Raw genomic sequence first — 16967 nt, 5'->3', positions numbered from 1 at the left:
CTGGAGTTGTTTTAATAAACATGATGTTCAAACATAACTTTCACTTATTTGTGTATTATTACACACATTTTGAACTAAGAATTTTTACATATTATTTTGTTTAATAGTACACAGAAACAAACAAACAAACAAATATTCTCACTGATTCATTCACCAGTTCATTATTTCTTTCCACTCCATTTCCTATCTTCTAACAAAAGCTGTATGTTTCTTTTCACAGAAATAACATATATACATGCATACATATTCCAGAAATGGACGGCAATCTATAAAATCTTGTTTAAAAAGCAGACAAACACATTTCGACAACATCCTTTAAAGAAGGTAACCAAGTTACCTTTAGCTTGCCATGTTTTTCAAATCAACACAAATCCAACCCAAATGGATGGAAATTTCTTGTGAATTCATTGACAATATTACCCTAACAGACCTATATCTATTTTTGTCTATTGACAGATGCGTATTTCATTCAAAAATACTCCAAATTCAGCCATATTCTGAATTCAGCCATCCGCTGAAGAAGACGAAGATATAATATTAAAGAAGCAGTCTTATTAAAATTAGTATGCACAGGCACGAAAGGTAATACAATGTATATCCAAAGGTTTATCTAAGATTAAAAAAAGCATGAGAAGTAAAAACCTACTAAATTATTAACGGAGACTAAAAAACATGTAACTACAATGTATTTAAAAGGCATTGCTGATTGAGAAGATAGTTAGAGCTAAGATTATTACTATGGACATAATTTAATGGTGTCATTTTTATTGTCCTCCACTTGACAGTTAAGAGTGCAGTACTGCAGGCCACTTGAGCTCACTGCTATCTGCAGTTCGGCGGTTCAAATCTCACCAGCTCAAGGTTGACTCAGCCTTCCATCTTTCCGAGGTGGGTGAAATGAGGACCCAGACTGTGGGGGCAATATGCTGACTCTGTAAACCGCTTAGAGAGGGCTGAAAGCCCTATGAAGCGGTATATAAGTCTAACTGCTATTGCTATTGCTATTGCTATTGCTAAGATTTGCTATCTATTTGTATTAAACTCTTGCTCAGAGTTCAGTATTCTGTACAAGGAATTGTCAATCTGGTAACCACCATCACTATTTTAAAAAGTCTTCATTTGGCTGTTGCAATTTGTAGTTAGTTCTGGAAATATTAAAGCACACCCTGAGTCTGTAGAAAAATAGGTTAATAAGATCTTATGTAGGGTTTACCCTAGTAAGATGAAAAGAGAGGAATAAGAAAGGAAGGATAAAGGACTAAAGTATGTGGGCTAGCAGTAACAATAGGAAAGATAAACGATTAGGTTCTGGACTTAGTATTTTCAATTATATATCAAGCATGCATATAACAATTCTGCAAACCCTATTAAGCTTTAAATATAATGTATACAACCAATATGATTCATTCAAAGAAGATCATAATAGTTCATGTGTATAAATGATTGGATTTGCATTCAATTCATTCAAGAATAACAAAACCAAAGCTACTGTTTACAGATTTCTAGAAAACCAGGAAAATAATGTATTTATACACATTGCCAAAAATAATTACAATGAAGCATATTGGTCTAGCTCCAGGAAAGGAAAAGAGTTCATCTGGCAGATCTCAAGTTGGCTTTCCGTTAAGCCTTCATTAGAGCCATATGATCTACTTTAGCAATAAAAGGAGGGATTTTGTTCCTAACTTTAGAATAGCAAGTATGAAATGATGAATACATGGGACAATAAAAGGCCTTCTCCTTTTAAAGAAAAACCTTTCTCCCTTATCTGTAGCTATTCTTACTATGCTCTGAAGAAATATAAACATAGAATTGGTACTGCGGGACAATCTTCTCACCAGGAATTTTTTTGCAAGAATCTAAAAGACAATGAACAGTTAAGTCTCTGTTGCATAAATAAAATTTGCAAAGCATTAATATTAGCAGATTGCTTGAAGCAAGCTGGCCACAAACAAGTGAAAGGAAGTGTTGGACAGAAAGTGTTCTTGTGACTAAATAGAAAATTCATCCATCTCAATAATCAACAAACTGCAATAATATATACAATTTGTGCTCATAATGATTTCCTAAGGTTCTTAGAAGTGCCCATCACTTTATTGCAACATCACTCTGATCTCTCTCTGAAGCCAAATAAAGCAGAAACTCGACAGATAAAAAGACAACATATAATACTAGTAAATAGTTGCAAAATCACAAGGGCTTATCTGACATGCAGTTTGAAATGTTGAAATCATACATTGACTGACTAATGAAGCAGATTATTGAGCAGTTACAGACTAAAATACCAGACAGCAATCAAATGTCATCCACAATTTTAAACAAGAATATACTAGAAGAAATATATTTTAAACTCTAACACAATTACAATTATATTCTGTATTCTACTTGGCTGCAACTGGCACCTAACTTAAAATTCATCAGGGCATCCAAGAATATTCCTAATCAGTGATAATGTGATTCTTACAACATGTCAACAACAACAACAACAAAAGATCTTAAATATGACCAATGACTCCAAAAGGCTTACAGATCTGCTCAGGCTTCTTCATTTCAGTGTTGATGCATCTTAGAGAGCACAATTAAATAGGAGTACATATGTTTTGAATTGTGCATTTCATGAGGAAAATGAATAGATGCTGTTGCATCATTTCATTCGTGCTGGCCTCCCAGTAGCAAAAATTGAACCAGTATTCTGGTAAGATCCAGCAAGGCTGTCCTTATTATTTTACTGCAGAAGGTCTCAAATTCAATTCTTTCCACAACAAAACCCTGTTTTAGTCTGTGTAGAACTGCAGGAAGTTAAAATAGGCATTGTAGATGAACTAAACAGCTGCCTGCCTGGCCTATGTGAAAGCTGGCAGGAGATACAGTTCAGCATCTGTAGAACCCCAGGTTACCTACCCATGAAACAAAAATTGAAATGTAAGAATTAATGGCAAAAAGTCATGAATCTTCACACTTATAACAGTTACAGTGTCCTGGAGTAATGTGATCACATTATCCCCTTTTGTGACCATCTAATAAGCAAAGTCAATGGGGAAATCAGATTCACTTATTAAATGTGTTACTAATTTAAGAACTGCAGTGATTCTCTTAACAAATGGGGTGAGAAAAGTCATAAAATGAGGCAAAACTCAATAAATTTCTCACTTAGCAACAAAAATTTTGGGCTCAATTGTGTTCGTAGGTTGAGGACTAACTGTAGTTGGAAAAGGTGCTACGGATTCCTTTTGATTTTTTTGCCACCATAGATGAACATATCTTACTGGGTGTTGAAGAATAACTAATGACTCTTTTGATATAAGACAAAGTAAGTATAACTTGGATGTCAGGTTTTCATTCATTGACACTTTAGCTTATAACAGCAACCTGTTATAACTGCAAATGTTCATATCACAAGAAACACGATCATGCCACACTGAACAATCCCATTTTCTAACCAAAGCAAAAGCATTTAAATATTTACTCAGGGATTGTTTTTCTACCTAATACTTCATTGTGTCTTATACAGAATTCTGTCCCTACCAAAATGTATTCCTCTTCATCTTTGTTCCGCAGTTTTGTGATTTTAAAAAAACTTTACAAGACGGCCAGGTTTAGGTAAAATGAATACTGATAAACCTCAGAGGAAAGATATAAATTGACAAATGTGGTTTTGGATATTGAGTAATTGCACATGAATCTACAATCGTGAAAGAAGCCAAACTGGTTAGGCTGCTACAAAAACACTGGCCCAATCAAACTGAGCCTTCTTTCTAAGCCACAGCAAAAAGAAGCAACAACTGCTGAAATACTGCTTGCCTTTGTTCCCAGGTGCTGCTGTGCTATGCAGAGCTGGCTATCGTTTATAACATTCTGACACCAGGAATCTTACTTACCTCTCAAAGGGTGGTAGACTTATGGTCTCCAGTTCCCACCTGATGCTGGATAGATGCCATCATCTTTACAAGCACATGGCCTAAAGACACTGAAAGATCCATTGAGCTCCCACCTCATACTTCCACTGAATGTCACATGGACTAGACTGGACATACTTTCTGAAATCTTCATCTCCTAAATAGGCAGAAACTTGTCCTAAGAAGCAGGATTTGACACGAGACAAATATTGCAAAGAAATCCATAATTTTAGCACACTGTTATTTAGTGTGTAAGGGACTCATTGTTTTCCTTCTAGTAGCAAGCTTAATCAGATAGTGATTCATTTTTTTAGCTTTAATTTTTAAATGGATGAAAGGGAATGGTGCAGACAGGAAATGGTGGAGCCCACAGAATCCTTGTGTTTTTTATTTTACCTCTCAGGAGAACCTTATAGCTGGAAAGGTAAATGGTAAAGTCTCCCCTCGCACATATGTGCTAGTCTAGCGGGTGGTGCTCATCTCTGTTTCAAAGCCAAAGAGCCCGCGCTGTCCGAAGATGTTTCTGTGGTCGTGTGGCTGGCATGACTAAACGCCAAAGGCACCCGGAACGCTGTTACTTTTCTACCAAAGCTGGTTCCTATTTTTCTACTTTCATTTTTAAATTTTTAAAGAAGATAACAGATGAGTAAATGTCATTGAATGAGCACCAACTAATATGCCTGCCTTTAAAAAAAAACTTTAGGTAAAAAATCCTATTTGCTTCATGCCATTTTACTTTGTGCTGCTATTTTTATCCTACAAACAATACATTTTGCACATCATCCAAAGGTTTTACAAGTTTGGTATTGAGTACTGAATGTACTCAAATGCTTCTGTTAATTCCTAAGCAAGGTATAACGTAGAAAAGATCAGGTTCAATCCCAGGTAGAGTTCAGGGTAGCAAAATAGTAAAATACTTCAATAAAATCCCTGGAAAACCACAATCAGTTACACTAAAAGTGGAAATTACTAGGAAAGAGTCTAACTCTACTCTATGTCAACAACTTAATTTATATTGAGTAAAATCATCTAACAAGACTTCATCAAATCAAAAACAGCAGATTCCAAGGCTTGATCCCAACAAAAGAAACTAATCTTTATCAAAATATCTCTATTGTTCTACTGACTCCCATAGTATGATTTAAGGTTTCTAGGCAGCAGATGTGTTTAAGTAATGTTAGCTAATTTTGAAAAGTTAAGCAGAGTCAGACCTAATTTGTATTTGAGGACTCAGGACTGTTTTAGGAAAGAAAAACATGAACCAAGACAATCAACTTGCTCCAGCAAATTAATAGGTAACAGTGGAACTGCCAACTATTATTCTAGTTTATAACAAGAATATTGTGGAAGTGAGTCACCTTACTATTACTGTCTTTTCGTCCCTAAACAAATTAATACTATGTACCGTATTTTTTGGATTATAAGACGCACCTTTTTCCCTCAAAAAAGAGGCTGGAAATCTGGGTGCATCTTATACACTGAATACAGCATTTTTGGCCTACTGAAACCCCGCCCTCTTTGCAAAAATGGCCATGCATAGCCTTTAGGAGGCTTCCAGAGTGCTCCTGGGGGATGGGGAGGGCAAAACTGAGTGAAATTTTGCTCATTTTTGTCCCCCAACCACCAGGAGCACTCTACAAGCCTCCTAAAGGCTATGCATGCCCTTTTTTTTGACAAAAAGGGCCTATTTTCACAAAAAAGGGCCATTTTGGGGAGGACTGCAGAGTGCAAAAAAAATTTTTTTTTAATTTGCCTCTTCAAAATCTTGGTGTGTCTTATACTCCAGTGCGTCTTATACTCTGGAAAATATAGTATGTACCGTTGGTGATTGTATGTCTCTGTTTGTGTTTTCAGGGATATAACTATCTCTAAATATATCATTTCTGAACTTTTTTCAGAATAAAGCCTAGTGAAGGATTGTACACTATCACTTTTATATGACTGCTGAGTCCACACACCAGCCAGATATTTTAGAAACTACAACCTGAGTTTTGGATCAGTGAAACCTGTCTTATTAGCTTACAAACTTCATATCTTGAGAACTAAAATAATATGTAGAATTCCATATACATTACAGATATGAAACTGTTTGCACATTAAAACATTGATAGAAAATATTTTTTTAAAAGAAGGCATTAATGTACAGAGACACTATTTTCTATTCAGAATAATAGCTATGATTCCACAAAATTGCTACCCAAAAATATAACAAGCTCAATACCTCAGACAAAACAAGGTCATATTGTGTCAGTCATGCAGAACAAAAAGAAGAAAAGCTGTTAATAAAATTATCTTCTTGCTGCTATTTCAGAAGGCACAGATGGGCTGTAATGGGATAGCTTCTACTATAATATATATGTACATCTGTCACAGATAATTTTCGAAAAGGAATAGTGATCACATCCTGCCCATTTAGACAGAATCCCATATAGCTTTACTGAGAAACAGTTTTGTACATTTGGCAAGCATTCACCTTATCGCCTTCAGTTTCCATGCAAGAACACCATTAACATTCTTACATGAAGCAGTAATTACTTTTTTCTTCCATCTTGCTATTTTATTTTACTACTTAGGCTACAATCACATAGAAATACTTAGAATGAAGGTCCAAAGGACTGGCTGAGATTTATTCCATGTAAACTTACATCAGAACAATGTTGGGTGCTTCCAGTTCTTTGCTATCCAAACAATAAATGCTGCAAATTTAGAGGCGAAATTTCAAAAAAAAATAATGAAGCTGTTTACTGATTAATTGTATTGCAGTAATGACACTTGTGGATGGGTGTGATGATTCAGTGGTTAAAGATGCTGAGCTTGTCGGCTGGAAAACTGACAGCCTAGGTTCGAGACCCGAGTAGTGTACTATAGAATGAGCTCCAATTACTTGCCCAGCTCCCACCCACCCAGCCGTTTGAAAGCGTGCAAATGTGAGAAGATAGCTAGGTACCACTTCATTGGAAATGTAACAGCTCTTGTGTGGCTTGGCATATAGTCATGCTGGACACATAACACAGAAGAGTCTTTAGACAACCTGGCTCCCTTGGCTAAAAACAGCGATGAGCACCATCCCCTTTAGTCAGATACGATTGAACAGGAAATATCTTTACCTTTACTTTTATTGATACTTATGGAGGAATCAACCACCAGGGGGCCCCACAAGATTTGGGAAGCAATGCAGTGCTGGAGCATAAATGAGGCTGTATCATTAGAGCTATATTTTTTTCAGGCAAGCATTTGATTATTTTATAAATTACGTAATGGTCCTGGCCAAACCTGTTTTTGCAAATTACATTTCTATCCCAGATTCAGATTTCTTTTATCTGACCATTCATTGTCTTCGTTGCAACACTTACTTCTGTTCCTCAAGGTAATTTGTTCTACCCACTACATTTGCCTTCTCTATCTGGGAATATAATATTTAAATTAACAAGGTAATTGGAGAAAACACAGGTAGTCCTTGACTTAGGGCTACAATGAGGACTGTAACTTCCATCACTGAGCAGGGCACTTATTAAATGAGTTGCACCCAATTTTTTATAAGTTTTGATGTGGTCATTAAGTGAATCACTATGGTGAATCACAAGATTGTTAAGCAAGTCTGATTTCTCCATTGCTTTTGTTTGTCAGAAGCCAGCTAGAAATGTTTCAAATGATAATCGCATGACCCTGGGACTTTGCAACTGTCATAAATGCCTCCCTATCCAAGCACCCAAATATTGATTATGTAACTCTCAGGACATTACAATTATTATAAGTGAGAGGATCAGTGCCTTTGTAACTTCAAGTAGTCACTAAATAAATGGTTGCAAGTCAAGGACTACCATTACTGTGCCATGTCTGAAATTTAGTGGGATGACCCACATGAATGGAATATAACGATGGGAGGATACAACATATTTGGACAACAGTTCATCAGAAAAGGAGGGGTTATCATGTTAGACATAAAGAAGTCGTAGGCTTGCAGAGACATTCACCAACTGGAACTTGAAAATCCTTTTGAAAGCATCTGAGTAAAAATAAAAGGATACAAAAACAAAAGTGATATCATAACTTTTGAGCTTATTTTAGATTGCCTGGCAGATGATGAAACCTTTCTGTGGCAGATAACCAAACCTTTAAAGAGGCACATGAGTGACAAAGGGAGATTTCAATTATCCCAACATCTGCTAGGTCTCAATCTCTGCCAAAAGCCCAACAAATTCCTATTCTCTCTTGCTGACAATTTCATTTGTCAGGAGATGGAAAAAGGAGCAAGATGATCTGCTATTTTGGACATAATCCTAACGAACAGAGATGAACTGTTTGAAGAAGTGAAGTTAACTGGAACCTCAGGAGAAATTGACCATATTATGTTAAGACTTTATTACAACAAGGGCAAGCAAGATACCAAATTTCAGAACAGCTGACTCTGATGAACTCAGACAAAAGCCAAATTGAATTCAATGGCTTGAAATTCTGAGATGAAATGGCTCTGAGAAGGAAAATACTGAAAATGCACTCACAAATAATTCCTATTCAAAGAAAAATAGGAGATATCTAAGAGAGCAGCTTAGAAGTGTATGGAGCTCTTTGCAATGCTGAAAAAAAGAAATAGAGCATATATAGAAAATGGAAGAAGAGCATTACCAGAAAAGGGTATAAGGCAGCCACAAAAACTAGAAATCATATTAGAAAGGTTAAAATTCAGAATGAAATAAAGGTATGATTTTAAAAAAAGAAAATGGCAATGGGTGATGGCAAGAAAGCAGTATATCTTACCCTGTATTTTGCATTTTCCTGAAGGAAAATAAAGCATCAGCTGCCCTTTGTACTGTCAGTAATGGAAGAAAGAAGCTGTACCCCAGGCTACAACAGAACAGCTAATTTAAATGAATTCAAGTCTCCATTGCCCTATGAATTACATCTCAAGATACTAAAAGAAATAGCAAGATCACTGCAAAACTGCTAACATAATCTTTGAGAACTCCTGGAAATTTGGCAAGGTTCCAGAAGACCAGAAAATAAACACTCTTATCTTTTAAAAAAATGAAGGCAGAAGACCCAGAAAATGACAGAACTATTACCCTGCCATTTATGCTGCCATAGTTCTTGAAAATATGATTAAACAGTATATTTGTGAGCACACATGCAGGAAAGCAATAATTAAAAACAGCCATGAGTTTCTTATAAACAGGGCCTGCCAGACTAAGTTTATTTCCTTTTTTTGAAAATGTAATTGGTTTAACAGATGGGGGAATATCATGGACACAGAATACCTTGACTTCACCAAAGCAATCAGGATTCAACTTTCTTATGATGACTTCACTAATGACACAGTAAAGTATAGGGTGGATAATGTAACTGTTAGATGGATTTATAATTGGATGAATGACCATAGCCAGAGAATATTCATAAATAGTTTCACATCAGTTTGGAAAGTAATATCAAGCAGACAGTCACACAGTTCTGACCTGGGCCCTGAACTGTTTAATATTTTTACTAATGACTAGCTAAAGAGGCTGACAAGACAATTATCAGATTTTCATATAATACGAAACATGTTAGAAGAGAAAGAAAAGATTTATAGAATTCTGGAGAGAGCTTTTTGAATTCAATAGAAAGAAACATAAAATCCTCTTATCTAGGGAGAAAAAATGAAAAGGATAAGTATATGATGGGGTAAACTAGTAGTTTTCTTGGTAGAATTTTAAAACTAGACAATTCTAGAAAATTACAATAAACATGAGCCAAAAATATGATGCTGATGCTAAAAAGGGAATGGCTATTTCGAGATATATTTACAGGAACGTAGAATTCAGATCACAAAATTGTCCCACTCTACCCTGTCTTTCAAGCTTGTATATCCATCCATATTGAGGGACAAAATGCTGGAAGTCTTTAGACATCTAAAAGGTTGTCTCTTGTCCCAGAAGGCAACCAAAATCAATAGACTGAAATAATAAGAAATAGATTGCATTCTTTCTTAGCAAAGATTTCCTCGTAGTAAGAGCTGTCAACCAGAAAAATAGTCTTCCTGGGGAAGTGGTGTTCTTCAGTGGAAGACTTTGCTGCCAAAATTCGGTGGCACAATCCTAGAATCTCCCAAATGGTTCAGCAAAATGGTAGCAGTTAACAGAAGGGGCAGCCTTCTCTCTTTCCCAGCCCAGCTGCTCCCAGAAATTATGAATCTTGATAGCTGCAGAAATCTTTTACTTAGGCTGAACTGTCACTATTTACACTATCCACATATTATATACTATTCACAATGCAGGGAATGTACTATTTAAGACTGTATGCATAATACTCAAGTTTAAATTAAAAGTAATTTTCTGTTTCTTCCTTCTTGCAATCAGTAGCCTAGTCTGATGAGCAATGAGCTACAATATCCAGGGTCTTTCGTGAATCAAAAACTTGAATCATTTTTTCTTGTGGACTGTTTGACTTATTTAATACAAGAGCAACATCTCAACCAAGACATCTAGGCAGGATCTAAGAAATGTGGAAGAATTTGACAGTTGGCAACAAGGTTCAGAATTTCTGCGAGATCATGGTTTGTTGAACAAGCTATAATGTTCTGGTTCATATATAAGATTAAGCCATAAAATTGTTTACAAGTTATAATGATTAAGCCAAATCAAATCAGACTTTTCTTTTATAAATACCAACTGTATATTCAGCCAAGAAGAAGACTGGAAATTGGGCGAGGTATCTCTCTGAATCATAATAGGCTGCTCATGCTTAATGTTGCAGTACTCAGCTAGTTTGGAAGGAGACTGTAGACAAGAAAGCTTTTTGGAGAAGGTTATTTTCCTGGGTCAGCAGGACTTTTTCTACTGCTTGAAACAAAAGCAAATAATTGAAGTGTCTAGTCTCCCCAATCAAATATATAGTGAATGTAAAATAGAAGCATGAGTAATTTTATACATAACCTTAAAGCAGGTTTCTCAGATATTTGGGGAATTTTCATTCAAGACTTGGGAATTCTGAATGTTTCAGTTTCAACATATTAAAAAGGCATTAGCTTGGAGAAGTCATCTTTAAATTAACAGTGCTCTGTTTCTGTTGGTTTGTGATCTATCTCTAATGAATAAAAAAATCCTGTGATACATATGAAAATCAATAAAGTTCACCTTGACTGGACTCTTTCCCCTCTTTTTTGACCCATTTGAAGCTTTGTTATGATAATTATAAGACAGCTTGTTTGATGACACTGAGCTCTATTGACCTAGTGCTCATCTGGAGACAAATGTCGAAGAAACTAAAATGTCTAGAATTACATATGCACTGATTTGTTATAGAATTGGGAGGTGTATGTAAAGATTATGTACCAAATGGCCATTGCAACAGCTGAGATGGGTTTCAGGGGTGGGTTGTGGGGCTGTTGCTACTGCTGGTTCGTTCAGGAATGTGCTGCACATGCACACACACACACACTTGATGTGTATGCGCGCATGCGCAATACTTTAAAAACTGCTTCTGCGCATGCACAGAAGCAAAAAAACAAGATGGAATTAGTTCAGGGATGTGGCAGGCCAAGTTACTACCTACTCATTCGAACCGGTCCAAACCAGTAGGAACCCACCTCTGGGGGTTTTCACAGTACAATGTTACTCCCACCTCAAAGGTCTCAAATATCCTTTGGTTTAATTCTGAAAATAGAACAAAATCATGAAACATGCTAAACAAACAAACAAACAAGCACATAAATATCTCACCAGATTACAAATAAAACAATAAGACTTGGAGGGGAAAGCCTCATCAAGACTCTAGCACTTATGTTTTAATTTTCCTAAATTAAGAACTACTTTAGTCCTATTGTTTATGTATATATGGAGATTTTCACTCAGATTTTCAGATATTGCTTATGTAGTAATATAATTATACTATTATTTCTATTATTACTACCATTTTTAATCATTTCATATATGTTTGTTTAATAGTTTTGGTATGTATATTAAGAAAAGTTCAGTGGTAAAAAAGTAAGTTTTGCAGCAAGCATCTTGCTTTAATTTATTCTTTTTCTAACATGTCTAAGATTCAGATCTAGTTTCCTTGGCAGTCAAAGAGTTCCACTATACCAAAACCATGTGATCATAAAGAACAGTAGAAAGTTGAAGGCACCCTGAAGCACAGATAAAATAACATTTATTGCTGCAGCAGTGCTGCTTATCATGACTAGGATTCTGAAAAGTATATTAAAGGGAAAGCATATGTACCTTATTTAGGAATTAACCCCATTTATATGCATGCATAGCAATCTGTATATTCACTCAAATTTCAAACCTCCAAATTTGGAGTACACAGAATACTGTGAGTAAGGCCTTTCTCTCTTTAAAATACTTTACTAGGAAGAAAGCTTCATGAAAGCATCAGTGACTGACAATAGCTAAATCCTGCAAAACTGGAGATGACACTATTGAAAAGTAAAGTAAAAAGTAAATGTAGTTAAGGCTTTCTTTTTCTTAAAATGTTCTTAACTTAAAATGTTACATATTACTTTTTGTAATAGGCAAGAAATAAATTTCCTACCAATTAACATACTTTTGTTCCCAGAAAATACACTTTCTTTTTCTTGCCTGTTTTTAAAGACGAGGAAGGTTTAATATGTTGTTAGAGATGAATATCTGAAAAAGTGCATAAGTGGCTGACAATTTACAGGATCAAAACCTACTAGAAATATTGCTGAGTAAAAATTCACAGAATTAGGTGCAGATGAAATCATACATATGGGTCATTTCAGGAGCCCTTTGTATGCTAAATATGTATTTCTCTATTGGAAGTGGAAACAATCTGTATAATATTTATATGTGGGACACTAAAGACAATCTCACTTATAAACAAATAGTTGCTAAAGCTGAGGGAAAAATTATAGAAATACTATTACGATGGGAAATATTTTGTGATTCTTTTTTAAAAACAAAATACGTATTCATGTATAATCCAACTTTCTTCCAACAAGAGATTTTATAAACATTATCTGTGTTGTTAAATCTGCTGTTGAGACCAAAAGTCCTCCATAACAGACAAGAGCAAAAGGAACTTCAGAAGTTGTAATCTGCAACTTTTTCTTAACAATAGAAACCAACTAATTCCCACTGTTTTTGTGTATTAAGCAGTTGAATTGAAATAGCCTTAATAACAGCTAATCTTGTACTTCTATTCACTTCAATACATTATTCAATTCTACCCATATGAGTTAAATCTAGATCCAGTCATTTAAAAGTATATGCACTGAAATAAGAGGACACACATTAGTTCTGATCAACTTGTTAAATTTCTGGGCCCTAGTTTTTTTAAAAAAATCCCACTAATTTCTGCAACACTGAATATCTGTCTATCTCCACTGAACAAACCAGACTGCCACCATGCAAGCAACCCGAGAGAACTACCAATATATTTCTCCATGCTGTTAAAAATGTGTATTGCTTGAGCAAATCCTCAAATGTTGTTGTTAGAGAAAGGAAATCTCTTAATTAGCTGCCACCCGATTGTAGTGTGTCCTTGGTAAAAACATTTGTCTTTTACTTATCTTGATGTTGTTTCTATCAAACTGTGGAAAAATACCTTTAGCACACCAAGAGGTTTTCTTAAAACCTTTAAAATGGGTTTGATACTTAAAAAATTACTGGAGCAGTTAGTAAGGGCTCTATCACCCTCAGAACAAACTCTTAAAGGTCTGCCTATAGAAATAGACATTATTCAAACATCTTGGCGAGTCTAACATATTCTTTAACTAAGCTATAGCTATATGTGCTATTTCTATTATGAGCTATTTTTTCAAAGTTTATGTCTACATGAAATAAGAATTCTTAGTGTGGTTTTATTATCATCAAAAAAATTAGACAACTGATGGTGTAATAAAGACAAATTTACAAATATATTTCCTGAACCACAATTTGCAAGGAACAATTCAATCATGATTACATGTGAAGATTTGACTTTTTTAGAATAATACTTTTAATAAAAGGACCTGTTCACTGATAGAGGCTACCTAAAGAAAATAAGACTCCTATACAATTAATGTAGCTTTTTAACGCTTATTATTTTACAGCTATATTTAAAGAGTCTACATCTGTGAAACTTTCACTCTTCCATGATCCCATAATCCTCCCCTGCTAGTTTATAAACATGATTTATTTTAACCTAGTACATTTAAAGGAACCATAACAAATAAGAGTATGCATACAAAGAATTATTGATTGCAGGAGAGAGGGAACTAGCATTATAATTAACATTGTGGAAATATTTCCCTTTATTTTGCCAATAACTCAACAACTAAATTGCTACATTGTCCATTCTACAAAAGAAATATAAAAATATAATAGAAAGAATTGTAGATGAACCGGTTTATGAACATAACTTCCAATTCTAGATGAACAACATTCATTAACATAATAAGAGCTACAAAAGTTCCTAGGGAGTTTAACTGTGCCTGACTTGTCATATGAAGCCTTCCCCCATTTTTCTACGTGTTGACAGAAAGAGCAATGCCGTTGGCAGCAAAACAAATCTTCCCACAATCTCAGTGTTTAAATTTAGCTCTTTTGAAGAATCCATCTTATCTTCATTAGATTACATTGCCTGTGACAAGAATTTGCAATATTAACACCTAGAGAGCCTTAGCTCTTAAAATGAGAACAAACACTAGTGTCTCTTCTGTTATTCAGGTTGGAATAAACTGAACAGTTTGGATTTCCTTCATTCCATTTGCCTAGACCAGAGGTGGGGAACTATGGGCCATTTGTGACTTGTGAACTTCAACTCCTGACCATGGCTGGCTCAAAAATTCTGGAAATTGAAGTCCCCAAATCATAAAAAGTGCCATAGACCCCCATCTCTGGTCTAAACTCTCTTTCCTGAACCACAAGCCTCAAGACTACATAATACAATAGCTTCACAAACATCTTTTTTCCTGTGACATTTCAACAATAACATAGTCTCCTAACTGGACAAAAGCCAAGTTCTAAAAATATCTTTGGGCAGAGAAAGTTTTACCTAGCTATTCCTATCTCATTTTACATTCAGATATTTTGACATCACAAAAGTGTAGCCACTTTCTTCTAATATAATATACGTTCCCTATATGCTTAGAGTTGATAGAAAATCTGTTCCTGCTGTATATAGAATATATTTTACATTTTCTGTAAGGTGTTTTTTTTTAAACATGGAGAAAAGACAGAGTTATCACAGCAGCTAAAATGGAACAGCAAATCTTTAAAATTTTGCAGAAAGACACACACACACACCTCAGCCATACATACAAAACACTTTCCTCATAAACTAAGGCACCACATTATCCTATTTCAGCTACATTATGCAAAGACTAACTTTCTGGGGAATGCTGGGAAAGATAGAAAGTGATGAAGACAAAGAGCAACAAGAGGGAGGGACACAAATTGCAGGGGTGTTGAGGACACTATTGGAACATCCAAAGGACCAGTTAGGGGCATAGGATTGTGGATAAAATCTATCTATTGACACCAACATATAATCAATATTTAAACAACCTTTCCAAATGTTTTATTAAGGAGACAAACTGACAGAAATCTTGTGGAATTCTCTGAACAGATATATGAAATTATATATATTTTGTGCTCGCAGCTTCCAGGAAAGCCTTTCATGAAAGGTATAACAATAGATCCCAGAAAATGCTGTTCCTCCCAATCATTTTTGATTGCTACCTCTGGTGCTTTACAAAGTGAGTCACTTCCTGCTTGTCCTTGAATAAGATCAAATGCCTTCCCCAACTCCAAATGTCACAATTTTGGCACAAACGGACCCCATTATCAATAAGAGAGTGTTGCACAGAACATCTAAAAGAAATATGGCATAGCTATGCATGTTATATGGAACTACTTTTGGTTTTGGTCTGAGTCAAATATGCAGCAATCAAAATATTGATGGGTCCTGGACATACACATAGTATTCCAATGCTGAAGCAATCCTACTTCATATTAGCATATAATTAGTATATATAATTAGCACATAATTAGCATATAGCCCTGATTAAGTTGGAGTTGTTGGCAAGTGGCCTCTTCCTTTGTATGATTACTAAAAACATACAGCCTATGGTCACTGACACTTTTTGCTGATTGTAGCACAACTTTCACATTGCTATTGACCCATTATTAAAAGAGGTTCTTCTCCATGACACTATTTCTACAGGTTTTTGCAAGATGCCAATTTTGGTGTATTTTAAACATTTGGTCAAAATTTATCCATTAACTCTATGTAAATATTCAACCTTCCAAATGAGTCCAGACCTATTCAGTCAAAACCACTCAACAAATCATACTGGCAAATATGTTCAAATCTCTTCAGACTGAATTGGATCTAATTCAAGACTCCTGTTATTTCAGTGTTCAAAGGAACATTCTTATATAAATGTTGAATATTAATTTGAATACAATACTTTGTCTTTCTTCAATTTATAAATTTAAATACTGAGATATTAACTTTATAAGATTTATGTTTAACATTTTTCTTCTTGTATTCCATTTTGATACCCTCTTGATATGGAAAGAATTATAATAACCCATTGTTAATAACAGAATATTTCAATAAATAATCTATAAAATATAAAATATATATTGGAACTATGTATTAATAATCTGAGCAGACACAACAGAAACTATATGTATATGATTTGCATCTTAATAACAAACATTATTGCAAAGCTGGGCACTATCTTAGGCACTATCCTATCTTAGGAGTGCCACATTGTAAAATTTGCCAATATAACATTAAGAGCAGAAATATCTATATTCCTATCATAGGCTGTCAGTGTGTAACTAAGACTACACTAACACCTTGAACTCAGGATAGCTGACTTGTGTATAAACTTGTATAGGCTTGTATTATGAAGTATTATTGGGTCAATACAGAAAGAAGGCTGGAAGCAGAGAAACTGGTTGATCCCCTACATCATTTCCAACCCTTTTTTTTAATAGAATATGGTAGCTACCATACCTGAGTGGAAAAAATGGACAGTGCAAGTCACAGGCAGAGCAGTACTCTACCAATCCAATAAGACAAACTTTGTACCTTGGAATGCACAATAACTGGTTTACATGTCTGGAATAAATGTCTGGA

The 16967-nt window shown here is 35.0% G+C and overlaps 1 protein-coding gene and 1 long non-coding RNA gene across 3 annotated transcripts in view; one reads left to right on the top strand and one right to left on the bottom strand.

The window, feature by feature from the left end:
* Positions 1 to 16967, bottom strand: part of SH3PXD2A (SH3 and PX domains 2A) — a 303987-nt gene that overhangs the window by 188328 nt on the left and 98692 nt on the right. The window lies entirely within an intron of this gene.
* Positions 78 to 827, top strand: LOC116513623. Its single transcript, XR_004256020.1, has 3 exons — positions 78 to 324; positions 457 to 582; positions 786 to 827. It is a non-coding gene; the product is annotated as an uncharacterized LOC116513623 (long non-coding RNA).

The sequence above is a fragment of the Thamnophis elegans genome, chromosome 10 (genome assembly GCF_009769535.1).
Source record: "Thamnophis elegans isolate rThaEle1 chromosome 10, rThaEle1.pri, whole genome shotgun sequence".
NCBI lineage: Eukaryota > Metazoa > Chordata > Lepidosauria > Squamata > Colubridae > Thamnophis > Thamnophis elegans.
Note: the sequence above shows the minus strand (reverse complement) of the source record. Positions and strands in the feature narration are given on the sequence as shown.